This window comes from Oryctolagus cuniculus, chromosome 17 (genome assembly GCF_051225735.1).
Source record: "Oryctolagus cuniculus isolate XC-2025 breed Fujian yellow rabbit chromosome 17, ASM5122573v1, whole genome shotgun sequence".
In the NCBI taxonomy this organism is placed as follows: Eukaryota; Metazoa; Chordata; class Mammalia; order Lagomorpha; family Leporidae; genus Oryctolagus; species Oryctolagus cuniculus.
The window spans coordinates 64,104,895-64,122,168 of NC_142883.1; the positions used below are offsets into that span (position 1 = coordinate 64,104,895).

Here is a 17,274-nt window from a genome sequence, read left to right on the forward strand (position 1 = left end):
AAGCCCTCCATTGTATTCATTTAATCACAATTATATTAAGAATTAGTATAAGGGCTGGTGCTGTGGCATGGCGGGTAGGGCCAGTGCCTGCAGTGCCAGCACCCCATATGGGTGCTGGTTCGAGACCTGGCTGCTCCACTTCTGACCCAGCTCTCTGCTGTGGCCTGGGAAAGCAGTGGAGAATTGTCCAAGTGCTTAGGTCTCTGCACCCACATGGAAGACTAGGAGGCTGCTCCTGGCTTCTGGTTTCAGATAAGCATAGCTCTGGCCATCGCAGCCATCTGGGGAGTGAACCAGTGGATGGAAGACCTCTCTCTCATCTCTCTCTCTTTCTCTTTCTCTCTCAATTAAATAATTAAAAGTAAAATCCATTGAACTCCCACTATGATGAACTCACAGACACATACAAAGACTCATTATAAAAAAATTTTAAAAATAAGTATAAAAGTGAGTGGAAATATAAGTATTTAACTATTGAAATGTCTAATGTTTAGTAGATGGTACCCTCAGAGACCAAGCTACATTATGTAACTTGTTCTATTTTTTATACATGTACTGCCTCCAGTGCAGTGTAATAATAATACAGCAGCAAAATGTTGCTCCAGGCTCTCCCTATAATGGTTACAAGTAAAGCATCAATACTATTCAGGGTCAACTAAATAAGGAACCTGTCCTTATTATTCTCTATGATAATAATTCAAGTGTTACATTTATTTCTATGAGTATCATTGAAAATCCATGTTTTATATTATACCTACTATGTAGCCTTTTTCTCCGCAGAGGTTACACATCAAAACTGATTCATCTTTCCTGAAATGATCTGATATAAATTCCTGTATTCCTCTGTATCTCATATCCATTTACAGAGTTAATATAAATTCCTGTATTCCCCTGTATCTCATATCCATTTACAGAGTTAACATCTTAATAGGTTGCCTTCAATATATGAACTGACTTTAGAGTTTCTGTGTGTTTGATTACTGTGTTGTAAATCACAGTGACAATTTAGTGCACTTGCACTACTGTGTTTCCCTGAGGAGCTTGTTGGACAATTTTATGTAAGTAAATCTACCTGAATGAGAAAATGATCTAAAGTTAAAAATTATACATGTGTGGAGGGTTTGAGTGTTCTTGGGCTTTTTTTCTTACCTTGATCTAAATACTTCTTTAGAGGATGCTTTCCTTTTAATAAGGTATATAACTGTAAGCAATAATTCATCTAAACCAGTTAAAATATAGAAACGCGCTGCCCATCCCATGCTCTTCTACTTAGCAGTTACTAATCTCTGTGAAAGCTTTGTAGCATACGAAGATCACTGGATCCCCCAGAGATGCATTTCTGTCTCCATTTCACTAGGTTGTGGTTTGCATTCATCCCACCACCTCGTGTCCAGATACAGGAACTGAGGTTTCACTGCATCTACTGTTTTCCTGCCAACCATCTTGAACACAATCTCTTTGTTTCCTCTTCTAGAACATCTTTTCTTTATGGTTCTACCTCTCCACATCTTCAGTGGTCCTTAGTGACAAGGAAGATGCTAAATACCATAACCTTCAATTCAAGGCACTAAAAAGAGCATCTTCCCAGGCTGCCTTACCTTCCAGTATTTTTTCCTATTCATAAAATGCACTTCTATGAATCTATGCTACTTTATACATAAAAATTTCATTGCAGTTTCCACTACTATTCTTTACCACACCATTACCCCTTAATGTAAAACTACCTTGTTTCCACATTTCCCCCTCTCTATATTCTACCCTACTCTTCCAGCTGCACTTAGCTTAAACCTTGCTTATTCCAAAGTCCATTTTGAACACTAGAGGCAAAAAGTGTAATATTGTTTCTTCCCCAAATGCCTGTGTAATTCAATATCTGTCTACACTTATGAATGTATTATTCACTAGTCCAAAGAACTGTGAAAGGCACTGCCTATGTTTAATTTCTAGATTGACTTTAGAGTCCCATTTTATCACTCTGGTTCTCAGAAAGATGATTTCCTGATTTGAATATATACTTGATAAATGAAGCTGGCATTTCTCTAACAAGAACAGTCAGAAGCAAAGGGGAACACACTCAAAAGAAAGAGTTGGTTGATGGTAGTAAGGATGCTTAGCGTTCCTTCTCAGTGGAGTCTTCTTGTTTCTTTACTTAGTGGTATTATGGGTCATCGTTTATTGAGCAGAGAAAATGTTTGACCTTGCACACAACTCAGCAGATAAGCATGGCTTCTGCTCAGTAATCTTTAAATAGACATAATATAAATAACTCCAAAAATAATGTGAACTACATGTACCTAAGTGATGCCCTTACTGTTAACTCTTTCATTTCCATTCTTTCCTTTATTTTTAAAGCTTTTATTTTATTTTCCTGTGACTGGGTAGGAAAGGCCTGATGTTCTTTGTATGCCCACCTGAAGAAAATCCACAGTGAATTGTGATCCCCAGGGTGACATATTAGGACGCAGGGCTAGGAGAGACTATCAAGGGGTCATTAAATCGTGGTGTGTGGATTACATCATTTGTGGACTAGTGGATTAAGGAGCTAATGTGTTATTGTAAGAGAGGTTCTGTTACATAGTTAGTTTGGCTCTGTCTCCTGTGCATCCCCGCCTTGTCAGAGGCGATGCCCAAGTCAGGCTCTGTAGACAGGCGACACCAGCAGGAAGGCTGTCACCAGATGGAGAGCTTTGACCTTGGTCTTCCTAGCCACCCGCCAAAGGTCAAAGTAAACTTTTCCTTCTGTAGGGATTATTCAGTTTGCAGTAGGCAGTTGAAGCGACAAAAAGCAAAGTAAGACCATGGAATAGTACTGAGTCATAAAAAGGATGAAATCTTGTAAAATACATGCAGTTGGAAGTAATAATTCTAAGTGAAATAAGATGAGCACAGAAAGACAAATTCCCCATGGTCTGGCTCATATGTGGAGTCTAAAAAATAGGTATTTTCACAGAGGTTAAAAGTGCAGTGATGAATTGAGGAGCAAGGGATGAGGAAAGGTAGGGATGAGGAAAGGTTGATGGATGGGTACCAGGCTATATCTAGGTAGGAGTAAGCAGTGCTGGGATGCTACTGTACTGTGAGGGGAGGGTAAATAATGTTAATGTACAATATATTTCTGTACAAAAGTAACTACAAGATAGGATTTTTGAATATGTTCAGTATAAAGAATATGTTCAGTATAAAGAAATGCTAAATGCTTGAGAGAATAAAGATATTTACACCGATTGTTTGTTAAACAACATATACATGTAATGAAACATCACATAGTTCCCAAAAATACATATAATTTTTATGTCAGTGAATTTTTTAAAAAGTTTATATGCAAACACAAACGAAGATGAAGTCATTGATAGATATTTCGTCATCTTTTACAACACTGTCTGTCCAAATAATTTCTTCCGCTTTTCATGCAGCCCTGATCTTTTCCAGTTACTTTGGAAAATGTTGTTTCTGCTCCCACTTAAAGACCAGCCCACTCCTCTCACCTCTGTCCTGTCACTCCTTGGAGCATTCAAGCATTGCATAAATCCTTACATACTTCAAATTCTTTTTCCATGGTTAATTCTTTGACTTTATTTGCAGACACATTTTGGAAGCTGCCATACTTGAGATTTAAGATCTACTCCACCAATCACTTATTTATTAAACCAATAATCTTTTTTTTATTTTTTATTTTTTGACAGGCAGAGTGGACAGTGAGAGAGAGAGAGACAGAGAGAAAGGTCTTCCTTTTGCCGTTGGTTCACCCTCCAATGGCCGCTGCGGCCGGCGCGCTGCGGCCGGTGCACCGCGCTGGTCCAATGGCAGGAGCCAGGTGCTTCTCCTGGTCTCCCATGGGGTGCAGGGCCCAAGCACTTGGGCCATCCTCCACTGCACTCCCTGGAGTGGCCTGGAAGAGGGGCAACCGGGACAGAATCTGGCGCCCCAACTGGGACTAGAATCCGGTGTGCCGGCGCCGAAAGGTGGAGGATTAGCCTAGTGAGCCGCGGCGCTGGCGTAAACCAATAATCTTAAACATCCCATTATGCTGGTCTTTCTACCCAGTGTTAATGCAGTAGAAAGAAGGTCTATTATGTAGCTCTGCACATGGTTCCTTCACGCGTTCATCTCTAAATGCCCATTCCCCCACTACACTACCAACTATCACCTAAAGAATGGCTGCTCAGGATTTACTGTGAAAAGTAAAGAGTGAGGGAGAGCTTCTGTAATCCAACTTCAAGAAACAGAGGTGAAATAGCATAAGGCTTGATCTTCATAATCTTTATATGGAAAATTAGGAATACAGAGTTACGGTATGACTAGCAAGGAAATAGAGCACAAGTTTTCTGGAACTCTTACCCCCAAAAGTTACATGTTTGCATATTGTGCAAGGCTTGTACAAAAGCAATGACAGACATCCAGGGATGTGGGAATGATTATCCTTTCTGTTTTAGAGTTTTATGTAGTGAAGTGAGCAGAATTCAGCAACGTTATTTCAGAAAAGGGAACGCAGTCTACGGAGACTGGAGAAGGTCATGGAACAGGCATGAGCACCCTCATTTAAAGCTTAAGTTTCATGAAATCAGACTCTCCCATGTGAAGCACTAAAGCACCTGAAAGTAACCTCTGGGTGCTCATTTCAGTGTCTATTCAGATAACTTACCCTGTTAAACTCTTATAACTGAGCATTTTCCAAATGTGGTTGCTTAATTTACCCCCCATGGTCAATTCTATAATCTATAAACACGTAATAAAATGAATAGAGCCTAAAGTGTTTGTTTCATGTAGCATGTTAAGTAAATAATATCCTCACTAATATAAACTTTTGCTTAGGTGTACAAATCATTTACTTTCTTCTGATTAAACAATAAGTATTCCTGAATTTTTTTTTCTTATTCACCTTCAAATTCTTGTAGGATTTTGTTGTTGTTGTTGTTAATCACTGTTGTTCATGTAGATTTCTAAATTATTTTTCTATTCAGTTTCAGAGTGATTTCACCTCACTTTTTAATATATTTTTCTTTAATCATCTCATTTGCTTTTTTTCTCATTCTAAGTTAACAAAGATGTAGCAAGCATTAAATAGAAAAGATAAGTGAATGCTTAATTTATGAATATATATAATTATATGTAATAAAATTTTATTTGTAATGCATTTCAAGTGTTTCATATATACAGATTTAGGGGCATAGTTACACTTCCTACCCTACCCTCCCTCCTGGCCAAACTCAAACCCTTCTTCCTCTTCGCTCTCCCATTCACACTCTCAATTTTTACAAAGATCTATTCTCAGTTTATTTATTACTTGTAAGGTTAAACCTAAACTAAGTAATGAGAACAACAAATAGTATGAAGAAAAAAACACTATTCCTCAACAGAAAAGATAAGGGGTCTGTCATTTATATAATTGAAAATGTCATTAAATATATTAAATAATATTCTAAATAGCTCTTTAGTATTGAGGTCTCAAAATTTCTGTACTGCTCACAACAGAATAAAGTGGTGTGACTATTTAGAATATTCCTCTTTAGAAACTAATCATGATCTGTATGTTTCTTAATTCATAAAGCAGAGAGAAAAGAACAATACAGAAAGACAAAGCACCCATCTGTTAGCTCACTCCTTGAATGCCTGCAACAACTGAGACAGAAAGGAGGAGTTAGCAATCTGGGTCTCCCACAGGGATGACAAGGGCCAAAATAATTGAGCCACCACCTGCTGTCATCCAGGGTTGCACTGGCAGGTTGCAAGAATTGGGAGTCAGTTCCAAGTATCGAACCCAGGTACTCTGATGTGGGACATAGATGGCCTAATATGCATTTTAACCACTTGGCCAAATATCTTCCCTTCTGTATTTTGAAAGCACTCTTGGGGCCAGTGCCATGGCTCGCTTGGTTAATCCTCCACCTGTGGCACTGGCATCCACTATGGGTGCCAGGTTCTAGTCCCTGTTGCTCCTCTTCCAGTCCAGCTTTCTGCTGTGGCCTGGGAAGGCAGTGGAGGATGGCCAAGTGCTTGGGCCCTGCACCTGCATGGGAGACCAGGAGGAAGCACCTGGCTCCTGGCTTTGGATCAGTGCAGTGCCGGCTGTGGTGGCCATTTGGGGGGGTGAACCAATGGAAAGAATATCTTTCTCTCTCTCTCACTGTCTAATTTCCATCTGTCAAATAAAAAAAAACTTTGAAAGGGATTCCAAAATTGATTTAAACTTTAGGACCATTTCCTTAAGAGAGAGAAGGCTTACAATGTTTTCTAAAACTACCTTTATGGAATCTTGATGTCTTTATTGCATTTACTACTTTATGAATGATATAAATGTATATGAATATTTATGTTTAATATTGTACCAGTTTTAGCTAAGATCACCATGACAACCAGAGAAGAGACAAAGAGTAAATGGCAAGTGTATTCCTTACATTGTGTAGTCAAGTCTAGTTCTCATTAATTCACTGGGAAAAGTTTCTCTATTTCTGTTTTCTTTCAGTTCCAAGAGAGACAGGTGAAAATGCATATTTTAGTAGAGGTTGGTTGATTGTGAAATAGTTTCCATAGATCGGAATTTGATTTCTGATGTGGGCAATTCAATGAATCATTTATTATAGCATGCACAGGTGTTCATTGGGAAAGCATCATAGTCTACTGGAAAGAACAGTTATTCTCTCCAGATCATTCAAGTGCAAAATTGTATTAGGGACAGTGATAAAGGATTAAATGACCATCAGAGCTATCTTTATGCCTTATGTTATAAGCAATAGATATGACCCTTGTAATCCCCATAATGTCCTACAATAATGTAGAGTCCTTTTAAAGATAACCAATGATGCTCAGCATATCCAGAGTGTGCCACACACCTGGGGAATTTCACACTAGGCTCTCAATACTATACAGTTGTATGTTCATTTTAATTATACTTGTAATTCTTATTTTCCTTGTCTGGAGAGGCAAAGAAGAGATACAAAGGCAGATGCTCCCCAGCTTCCCACAACATCTGAGGCTGGGCCATGCTGAAGCAAGAACACAACTAAGAATGAGTTTCCTGCCTGGGAAACTGGTACCCAACTGCTTCAGTCATCACCTTCTGCCTACCAGGGTGTGCACCAGCATCTGAAGCACAAGCATCATCATAAGTGTTGCACCAGGGGTGCCCTCAAATTCCCCCTTCTCCCAATCATCATGCTCGTCGCAGCTCTGAAACTGCTGTTCTAAAAACTCCTCTGCATGGGTGGGCATTTAGCAGAGGGGTTAACACACCATGTGGGGTGCCTCAGTTGCATATAAGACTGTGGGTTCATCACCTGGATCCCCTTCCAAGCCTAGCTTCCTACAATGCTCAGCCTGGGAAGCAACACATACTAGATTAAGTACTTGGGTCTCTTCCACTCATGTAGGACACTCAGATTGGGTTCCAGGCTCCTGACTTCAGCCTTGCCCAGCTTCCATAACTGTAGATACATGAGGAATGAACCAGTGGATGGTAGATTCTTTATCTCTCCTCTCTTTCCACATTTTAAAAGTAAACAAATAAATAATAGACACCACTTTACAATTCAAGTCTGCTTCCCATGTCTCTAATCCTATAGATCTATCTTTCCTCTGAATATAAATTAATTTCACTTACTTTAGTCTTATATACCATATAAATAACTAAAATAAGTGATATAAAGTGATATATTTTATACACAAATGTATAAATCTGTATAGTCTTACTTAGATGTTAGTTTCATGTTTATTGAAAAAGCAATAAAATCCCCATTTATATACTAATCATTCTATCTCTTCTTCATAAAAGAATTTCAAATAAAATTTTATGTTTAAATATTTCCTCTTCTTTCCTTATGTTGAATAACACTTTGCAGATAATAGTCCAATTCCACCAGTCCATTGGAAGGATTCTCTTTCAATTCAAACATTATGATGTTAAATGAAATAGGAATGTCCACAACTTAATCTGTTTGACTCTCTTCAACATGTCAAAAATCCAACAAATCTCTTCTACAGAGTGTATGACCCTTCTTTCTTTTGTGATTTTCTTTTCTTACTTACTACTCATCTTTGTTCCTCTTATATTTCCTTTTTAAATATTATTACAATTCATACTTCTGTCCTTGGTTTCCTGCTTTCTTGATACACAAGAACACTTTAAGAACTCCATGTGTTTGATTGAGTTTATTATCACCTGGCTAAGTTGTGTATAAAAAGTAGTAATTTCCTATATTCTTGCCTCTAACCTGATAACAGTATTGCATAACATCCAGATATATTTTGAAATTGTTAATAAGTGCTTGCAATTAGATACCTGAGTCTCCATATAGGTGTGTATTAGTAGAATTAGATAGTAAGGAGAAGTAGCCAGCAAAAAAATCTGTTTGACTGGACAGCATTATGAGAGAATTACTGGGGCCAGCAATGTGGTGTCTTGGGTAAAGCCAGCACCTGTGATACCAGCATCCCATAAGGGCACTGGTTTGAGTCCTGGTTCCTCCACTTCTAATCCAGCTCACTACTAGTATACCTGGAAAAGCAGAAGAAGATGGCCTCACGTACTGAGGTCCCTGCACCCACAAGGGAGACTCAAATGAAGCTTGTCATTGTGGCTATTTGGGCAGTGAAGATTTCTCTCTCTCTCTCTCTCTCTCTCTCTCTCTCTCGCTGTAACTCCACCTTTCAAATAAATCAATAAATAAATCTTAAAGAGACAGTGATTATTTAGGATATGAGATGTGAAGTGGCATGGTAACTATGTTGTATGTGTGTGCATATGCACAAGGATTCTTTACAAAACTCATGGAATGTGCAATGGAAAGGTTTATTATGTGCAAAAACTTTAGAAATCCACATATTTTAGAATATTAGGTATTTTCCATGAACTTCTAGGAGACCCTTCATATATGTATGTGTCTATACCCTTTCCCTTATAGAAAGAATGTTTCATGGAAAGACACCAACATACCTACTAAATTACAGACCACACTATGTGAAATATATGATGAGGACTACATAATAGAAGAAAAAAAAGAAGTATTTCTTACTCTAGGGGACTGGGATAGGATTACATTTTCAGTATTTAACTTATTTACATGGAACTTAGCCCTCTCAAGAAGTGACTTTCTACAGAAGGTATTGATTATATTTAAATCTACACTATGCTAAAATTGAATAGATGACACAGACTAACATTTAAGAAATATATTTATAAATATTAATTTTGCTAGCTTAATAGATTATACAATAAAAAAGAAGGTGATTTTAGATATATCTGTTAATGAACTGTACTGGTCCTTCTATTATAACTTTAGCACTACCAACATTCTTGTCTATGTCCATTACCTCTGTTTATAATCATGGCTGTGTCGTGGACATTACAGTCATAGAGTTATATTCAACTTCTTCTTTCTAGTCGCCCATCACTTTAACACATTACTTTGGGCATATTATGTACCATTTTTTAAATTTAAAGTGCCTTCAATTAAGATTGTTCAATTCAGACTTATGATGCCAATGGTTATAGTGGGGCATTCAGAAGTTAAAAATTAATTGCCTATACTTACCCAGCTAATTTTCTTGAGCTATCTGATTATCAAATTTTGATAAAATCACCTTCTATACACCAAGATTTCAAACTGTGATTTACGTCTACTTTGTTCAGTATTTCAACACCTTCCAATCTACAGTAGACTCCATTCTCAGAATTGTTACCATGCTCAGTTACTTCACTGATAACCCTAAATTCATTCATTGTTTTTATTACCTGATTATTTGGCTTTTCCTCCCAGATTTGCAAACTATTGCTGTAGCTAATCAAGAATATGTGTATGTCTACATGGCCTCCTTCATCGAGGTGCTTTGAGACTTCAGTGTGGTCGCTGTTAGGGTTTGGAAATATTTTCACTGTTTTTCTTAATTCCTTAGTGAATGTCCAGCAATTACACTCTAAATGTATCTAGTCTCATTCCTTGGTTTCCTTGTTCCACTACTTTTAATTTGCATGGGCAATAATTTCTCAAAATTTATAAAAATTTAACAAGACTCCCCCCAAATCAGCTATGTTTATATTTTTCTCATTCCCTCTACTTTCTTTTTTTAGTTTTTTTTTAAAGATTACTTTAACTCTTTTTTAAAAGATTTATTTATTTATTTGAAAGTCAGAGTTACACAGAGAGAGAAGAGGCAGAGAGAGAGAGAGGTCTTCCATCCGCTAATTCACTCTCCAATTGGCCGCAACAACTAGAGCTGTGCCAATTCGAAGCCAAGAGCCAGGAGCTTCTTCTGGGTCTCCTATGAAGACTTGGGCCACCTTCTACTGTTTTCCCAGGCCATAGAATAAAGCTGGATCGGATGTGGAGCAGCAGGGTCTCAAACCATCGCCCTTATGGGATGCTGGCACTGCAGGCCAGGGCGTTAACCCACTGTGCCGCAGTGCCGGCCCCATCATTCCCTCTACTTTCAAGGAAGAGTTTTGATTTTCATTTTTCCCCTCTATCACATGTCATTTGGTTGTGGGCTCTCAGAGGAAGGAGCCTTTGTCTTCCTCCGTGCAACAATGCACATTCTACACAATTTAATGAAAGAGTGCAGTAAGTCAGACTCCTTGTCGAAAGGGCATTTCAAGAGTGAGCACATCACCAGGAGCATTAGCAGGAAACAGTCTCCCCAGAACGGGTCTAAAGTTCACTGATGCACCAGTAAATGGGAGTACTGACATGGTAACTGCATTTTGGTTTGGAGAGGTTTGTTTGATCACCTGGTCTGCATGTAAGCAGGGAGGCCACATGGCTGTAGGCACACCCTTTACCTATATCTGACTGCAGCTGTGTTTCCTAAATCGTGGGCGAGAGAACAGGGCAGAGCCTCAGCACTGAGAGTCCTGCCACTCAGTCCTTCCCCAGTAATAACATCGTGGGGGAGTGCTGATTCACTGTCACTGTCACCCAATTCATCCTGTCAGTTTTCTGCCGAAATTTTCTAGTTCTCGTGACTTTGAAACAGAACAAATAGCGATATTCAGTAAATCTTGATGAGATACTTGTGTGTTTATGATCACTTCTTGTCTTCTCAAAGCACTTCAGAAACAGACGAAAACCACATATATCTTTTCACCAACCAATTTCATGAAACAGATATATGTTCTAGTCCCTCTTGACAGGATAATAAATGTAATTCTCTTAAGGGAGTTTAAATGATTTCAGAAATTTAGTTCAACTCAGCAGAATAGTGGAGCTCCAAGTCATCTGCTATGTACCTCTAGAACCCCAGAGCTCTAGATTGATGAGATAACATTATGTAAGGAAGGTTGTAACTTCGGTAAAGTATCTGCACAATGTTTTGAATTTCTCTAACAATTTTCTGTGCTTCTTTCCACTTTCATATATTTTTTATTTGCATTGCATTTAAGGATATTGTGCCTGATTCAAATCTACCAGCTGGAATTTTTCTTTGGTTGTAAATACCTTGCCAGAAGGACACACATTCCTACATACTTGATTTTGAAACACTTTTTACTGCAGGAATGATTGCAAAAAGACTTGTTAGAATACCGTGTTCTGAATTATGTACTAAGCATTAAATTAGTAGGAAAACTTGTATGGAAGAAAATCTCACTAAAATCAGGAAGCAGATGGTGACTTTGGGCGACAAACACACTATTGCAATGAAGACATTGTAACAGCTGATGTAAATGGGGCAGAGCCATTTACAGTCAGCTGTAATTGTAACTTGAAAGCTCTCTTGACTCTGTGCTCTGTGAATTCCTGTCATAACTTCCTGGAAATAAATTTTCCATACTAAACACACAAAGGAAGGGGATGTATGACTTTCTATGATGCTGATACTGAACATTTTAGGACTTTCTACAAGGTATACAGTTGTGTTCAGGCAGTACATGAAGATTGCCAAAATGGACACTTTTTAGTGGCGTACGCCTCTGAACCAGTGATGCACTGAAACATAAGAGGAGACTCTTCTGCTTCCTTATAAATGGGGAATAAACGGTCAGGGCACCTCTAGACAGGCACTGCTCTCCTCAGGTCTGAAGATGAGTCCACGACCCCCATCCAGGCTTTGGAGCTACAAAAGGAGAAAGGATGTGGCCAATCATGCCTTTAAAACAATTGCACATCACCAATTCTCAGAACTCACCATAGCAGAATTTAAACAATCTGCCAGTATAGCCTGTGTATTCACTTCATAATAAAGAATAAAGAAACTGCTACATATACACAGAAAAATATTATTCAGTCACAAACATATTGCAAATCTGAGGATGAGAATTGTGGCACACAAGTTAAGCCACAGGTTGGGACATCTGTGCAGATTAGCACTTCCATTCTACCTTGCTAATAGTGAACCTGAGAAGCAGGGGATAATGGCCCAAATATTTGGGTTCCTGCCACCCATATAAGAGACCCAGATGGAGTTCCAGTGTCTTGACTTTGGCCAGCCCCAGCCCATGATGTTATGGGCATTTGAGGAGAGAAATAGAAAATAAAAGCTCACTCTCTTGCTCTCTCTCTCTCTCTCTCTCTCTCTCTATCTCCCTTTCTCTCTCCTTTCTCTGATACTCTGATTTTCAAGTAAACCAACTTTCTTTTAAAAATGGTCTAATCTTGCCATTTGTCACAACATATAAAGAGCTGTAGGTTATTATGTTAAGTGAAATAAGTCAGGTACCAAAAGGTAAGTACTGAACCTTGTTTCTCACATGTTGATTCTGAAAAACTCAACCTCATAGAACTTGAGAGTGAAGTGACCATTTCCCAAAGCCAGGATGGGTGGAGGGAGGGAGTGGTGGGGAAAGGCTGCTTCATAAATATGAAATTAGAGTTTGCTTCTGGGTTTCAGCACCAAAAAATAAAAGAAATAAAGAAATTAGAGTTAGGTAGGAGGAGTAAGTTCATAAGTTCTTGTGTTTTACTGCATAGTAAAATACCTATAGATAGCAATGATCTACTGTAAATGTGTTTTTTAAAGCTTGAAGTAAGAATTTTGAATATTCCCACCAAAAGAAATTATAAATATTTGAGGAGATAAATATGTTTACTCTGATTTTAATATTATACAATGTAAACAGGTATTGATACATTGGTTGATATCCTACAACTTGTAGGATTTTTATGTATCAATGATAAATAAATCTGAATATGAACAATTTATTTTTATATAGGTCATCAAAAAGCATGGAATCAAACATGACATAAACACTGAAGAAGCCCAAGTTTGTAATACGCATAATATGAATATAGTAGATGGAGAAAGAGCAGAATCCTAATCATATTGCAACTAACCATTCTCAAAACTGAAGGATATGATTTTGTTAAAGTGAAGATAGCTTTTCTGCACCATCAAAGGTCAAACCTAAACATGCAGATAATGGAACATTAGTAACATTTCCTGGGAGTGATTAATAAGATAATTGGTTGCTTTCAAGACTAGTTTTTGGAATGAAATTAAAGATAAATGAGACTTTAATGTTTTGACATTTCATCCTATTGAACAATGGGTGGAATCACATGAGTTTAGATGATGCTTCCTACTAATAAAATCATCTCCATGGATCGTACTCAGGATTATACTTCATGGATTACGTAGCCTGTAACTGAAGCAAATATCACCACAGGATTAAACTTGCTTATTCAACTGGAGCAATTTCCACATTTTATCCATGATCTTTTTGAAAACCACACGGAGAAAACTAGTGCAGAAGCAACACGATGTAAAAATTCATGGCATTATTTTAAACATAAAAGATTATAAATAAAGAACAAACTGCATTAAAGAATAAAAATGTGGATCAACCCTGTATTTATTATTTTTGTTGTCTGAATCATTGACTAGAAAGAGTTTAATCATGCATGATTTAACTTTCAACAAACAATCATAACAATGAAGATTGACGGATAATCTATTAGTATTTGGCAACAATGTTTACTATGATAAAAAAAACTTTTCTTGGATCCTAAATTACCTTCTGCTAAGTCTATCTGGTCTCCTAAGTGGGTTTTTCTATCAGCAAAGATTGTTCTATGAAAACTAATTGCCCCTATTATCATGTCATTAATGATTGGGCAAACATTTATTGAAGCATATCACACATGAAACAATATTCACAACTTAAATGAGGGCTTCAACAATTAAAAGAACACCAGGTATCCTGGAAGGGCTCATTTTTTATTTATGGACATAAATAGGCAAGCAACAGCAGGTTCAATGTGATGTGATGAGTGGTTTGATCAAAACAAATACAGAGCTAAGGAGTGGTAAGTAAGCTTGAATAGTCAAGAACTATTGCAAGATAAGTAACTCAATATGTGTCTTGACAGAGAAGTCTTTGCTGATTAAACAAATTGAAAATAGCATTCTGGGTAGGAATACTACTAAGAAAAACAAATGTTCATATATTTCCTGAATGGAGTTGAGCTCCTTTCTGTAAAGTATACAATCTGGAGAGACAAATGAGAGTAGGTCAATCAAACCAACACAGGCATTGAATGTCCTATATTTTTATTTTTTTCTAATTCTAAAAAAATCAGAGTTTAGCACCTACAATGAGGTTTGATTTTTTTTCACTAGTCTATTCAGTGAGAAAGACAGAGAGAGAGAGAGAAAGAAAAGAGAGAGAGAGAGAGACTCCTGTCTGCTCACTGCTGGGTCAAGTTGAAACTGGAAACCAGGAAATCAGCTTTGCTCTCCCACATGGAAGACCACTTGCCATCACCACTGACTCCCAGCATGCACATTAGTAGGAAGCAGGAGTCTTTAGGCAGTGCCAGGGTCTTAACGCTGACATTACGAAATGGGATGAGGGTGTTCCAAGTAGTGTGCTAATAATCACTGTGCCAAATGCCTGCTCTGCTTTTATGATTACTTTACTGTAATGCTTGTTATGCTTTTAGTTCAGAAACAGGTAGTTTCTTGTGTGCTGTAACCGTGAACTTGGATAACCTTTCACATTAGAGTCACCCAGGGGAGATATTTTCATTGCATATTTCCTAATTCTCTTTTAGAAACTTCGATTACATAGGTCTGGGTTGGTGCCAGTTTCTCTATGTTTATCACAGCTAATTTTTATGCAACTTGACAGCAAATCCCTACTTGACAATTGTTGGTTTTTGATGTTTATCTGGAATGTACTGCATTATATCACATAATCGTTAAACAAATTGAGGGGTGGAGTGGTAGAGTGTTAATTAAACATGTTTGAATATATCTCTATTCTTTCTCAATATGTAACTTGATTTTGATTGGAACTGTCAGAGAGAAAAAAGGTCAAGTAGGCAATAAATATAAGAAAAAAAGCAAACTATTTTCTATTAAACAGAGAAGAGACAAGCAGTGCATATTTTTGTATATAATTTGCTTGTTGATAATTTTTAAATAAGTGTATAAATTATAAACAAAGTGTAAGTTTTTTTTTTTTTTTTGACAGACAGAGTGGACAGTGAGAGAGAGACAGAGAGAAAGGTCTTCCTTTGCCGTTGGTTCCCCCTTCAATGGCCGCCGCGGCTGGCGCGCTGTGGCCAGCGCACCCCACTGATCCGAAGGCAGGAGCCAGGTGCTTCTCCTGGTCTCCCATGCAGGTGCAGGGCCCAAGCACTTGGGCCATCCTCCACTGCACTCCTGGGCCATAGCAGAGAACTGGCCTGGAAGAGAGGCAACCGGGACAGAATCTGGCGCCCCGACCGGGACTAGAACCCAGTGTGCCAGCGCTGCTAGGTGGAGGATTAGCCTGTTGAGCCACAGTGCCGGCAGTGTAAGTGTTATTTTTAAAGAGCCAGTACTAACAGGTTTTCACATAAAGTAGTGTCAACATGAATTCAATAGGAAACAAGAATTTTCTATGTTGTTGCATAATATTACATAGGCAAGAAAAAAGCCATGCTTCTAGAAGAACAACTTGAATGCTTTTGAATTATCTTATCTCTTACCTAAACGAAAAGAAAATGTCTAAAAATCACATAGGTTGAACATAAAGTATTTTCTTTTGGGTAACTTCTTTGGAACTTCATATATGCATCCACACATACAATTGCAAGAATTTACACCAGTTTGTGTTTTTTCTGTTACACTATTATGTATATAATTACCAGAAATTGTGAAGGAAGATTTGAAGTTCCCCATTCACTGTCTTTTTTATTAGGATCTTTTATTAGGACTTTCTTAGTCTTTTGGCTGTTTCTCTGTTGTTTCCTTAGATCGTATTTTTAAAACTCATCCCAATTTTAAAGCCATAGAACCCTCTGTGTACTTGAATGCCAACAAATTGGCAGATATGTATGTGTGAGAGGCTTTGTGTGAGAGAGAGCTGAGAAAATTACTCTTTGGTATTGCACTGGTTTGTGCATCCTAGGATATTTCTAGAATTGTAATTTATTTAAACTCTTTATTTATATTCCTCTATGTTTACTAAAATACTTTCAACTAGCCATCAAATTTAAATCATCTTGGATTTCATCTATTTTTGCATCTGAATTTTGCAAACATACTGCTAACATATTATGCTTTTCACTTATCATTCCTAGATATCCATCCCATTGAAAATAGCGTTACTTTGTTAGTATAAAGATAAAAATAAAAGATAATAAAAAATTAGACAGTTTTCTATTCAGCGATGTATATTTGATTTTCTACTATTACTCATAAATGAAATTTTGCCTGTATATAAGATTTATTTATTGATTATTTTGCTTTTTTTTAACTTTTATTTAATGAATATAAATTTCCAAAGTACAACTTATGGATTACAATGGCTTCCCCACCCATAACTTCCCTCCCACCCGCAACCCTCCCCTTTCCCTTCCCCTCTCCCCTTCCATTCACATCAAGATTCACTTTCAATTCTCTTTATATACAGAAGATCAGTTTAGCATATATTAAGTAAAGATTTCAACAGTTTGCACCCACATAGAAACACAAAGTGAAAAATACTGTTTGAGTACTAGTTGTAGCATTAAATCACACTGTACCACACATTAAGGACAGAGATCCTACATGAGGAGTAAGTGCACAGTGACTCCTGTTGTTGACTTAACAAATTGACACTCCTGTTTATGGCATCAGTAATCACCCTAGGCTCTTGTCATGAGTTGCCAAGGCATGAGAAGATAAGAATAGCAAAGAGGGTAAAAGAAGAAGGAATGGATATAGAACATGAACCACTGTCCTGAACATTAATCTGTGACTTTCTCAGGTGTGACAGTAGCTATGTCACAGAAGCCACAAATACTCTGTTATTCCCAGTAAAATAAGATGATAATAATCACTGTTGTACTCAATTATTGAAAAGAAGCATCTAATCTATAA

The 17,274-nt window shown here is 37.6% G+C and overlaps 2 long non-coding RNA genes across 4 annotated transcripts in view; one reads left to right on the top strand and one right to left on the bottom strand.

The window, feature by feature from the left end:
- LOC149121296 (uncharacterized) overlaps positions 1-13,786 on the top strand; it is a 49,768-nt gene extending 35,982 nt beyond the window's left edge. For 2 of the 3 annotated variants that reach the window (XR_016223699.1, XR_016223700.1), the window contains one exon: positions 13,139-13,786. This is a non-coding gene — a long non-coding RNA (uncharacterized LOC149121296). The remainder of the gene's footprint in view (positions 1-13,138) is intronic. The other variant, XR_016223698.1, reaches the window with a different exon arrangement.
- Positions 1-17,274, bottom strand: part of LOC149121298 (uncharacterized) — a 134,639-nt gene that overhangs the window by 15,903 nt on the left and 101,462 nt on the right. The window lies entirely within an intron of this gene.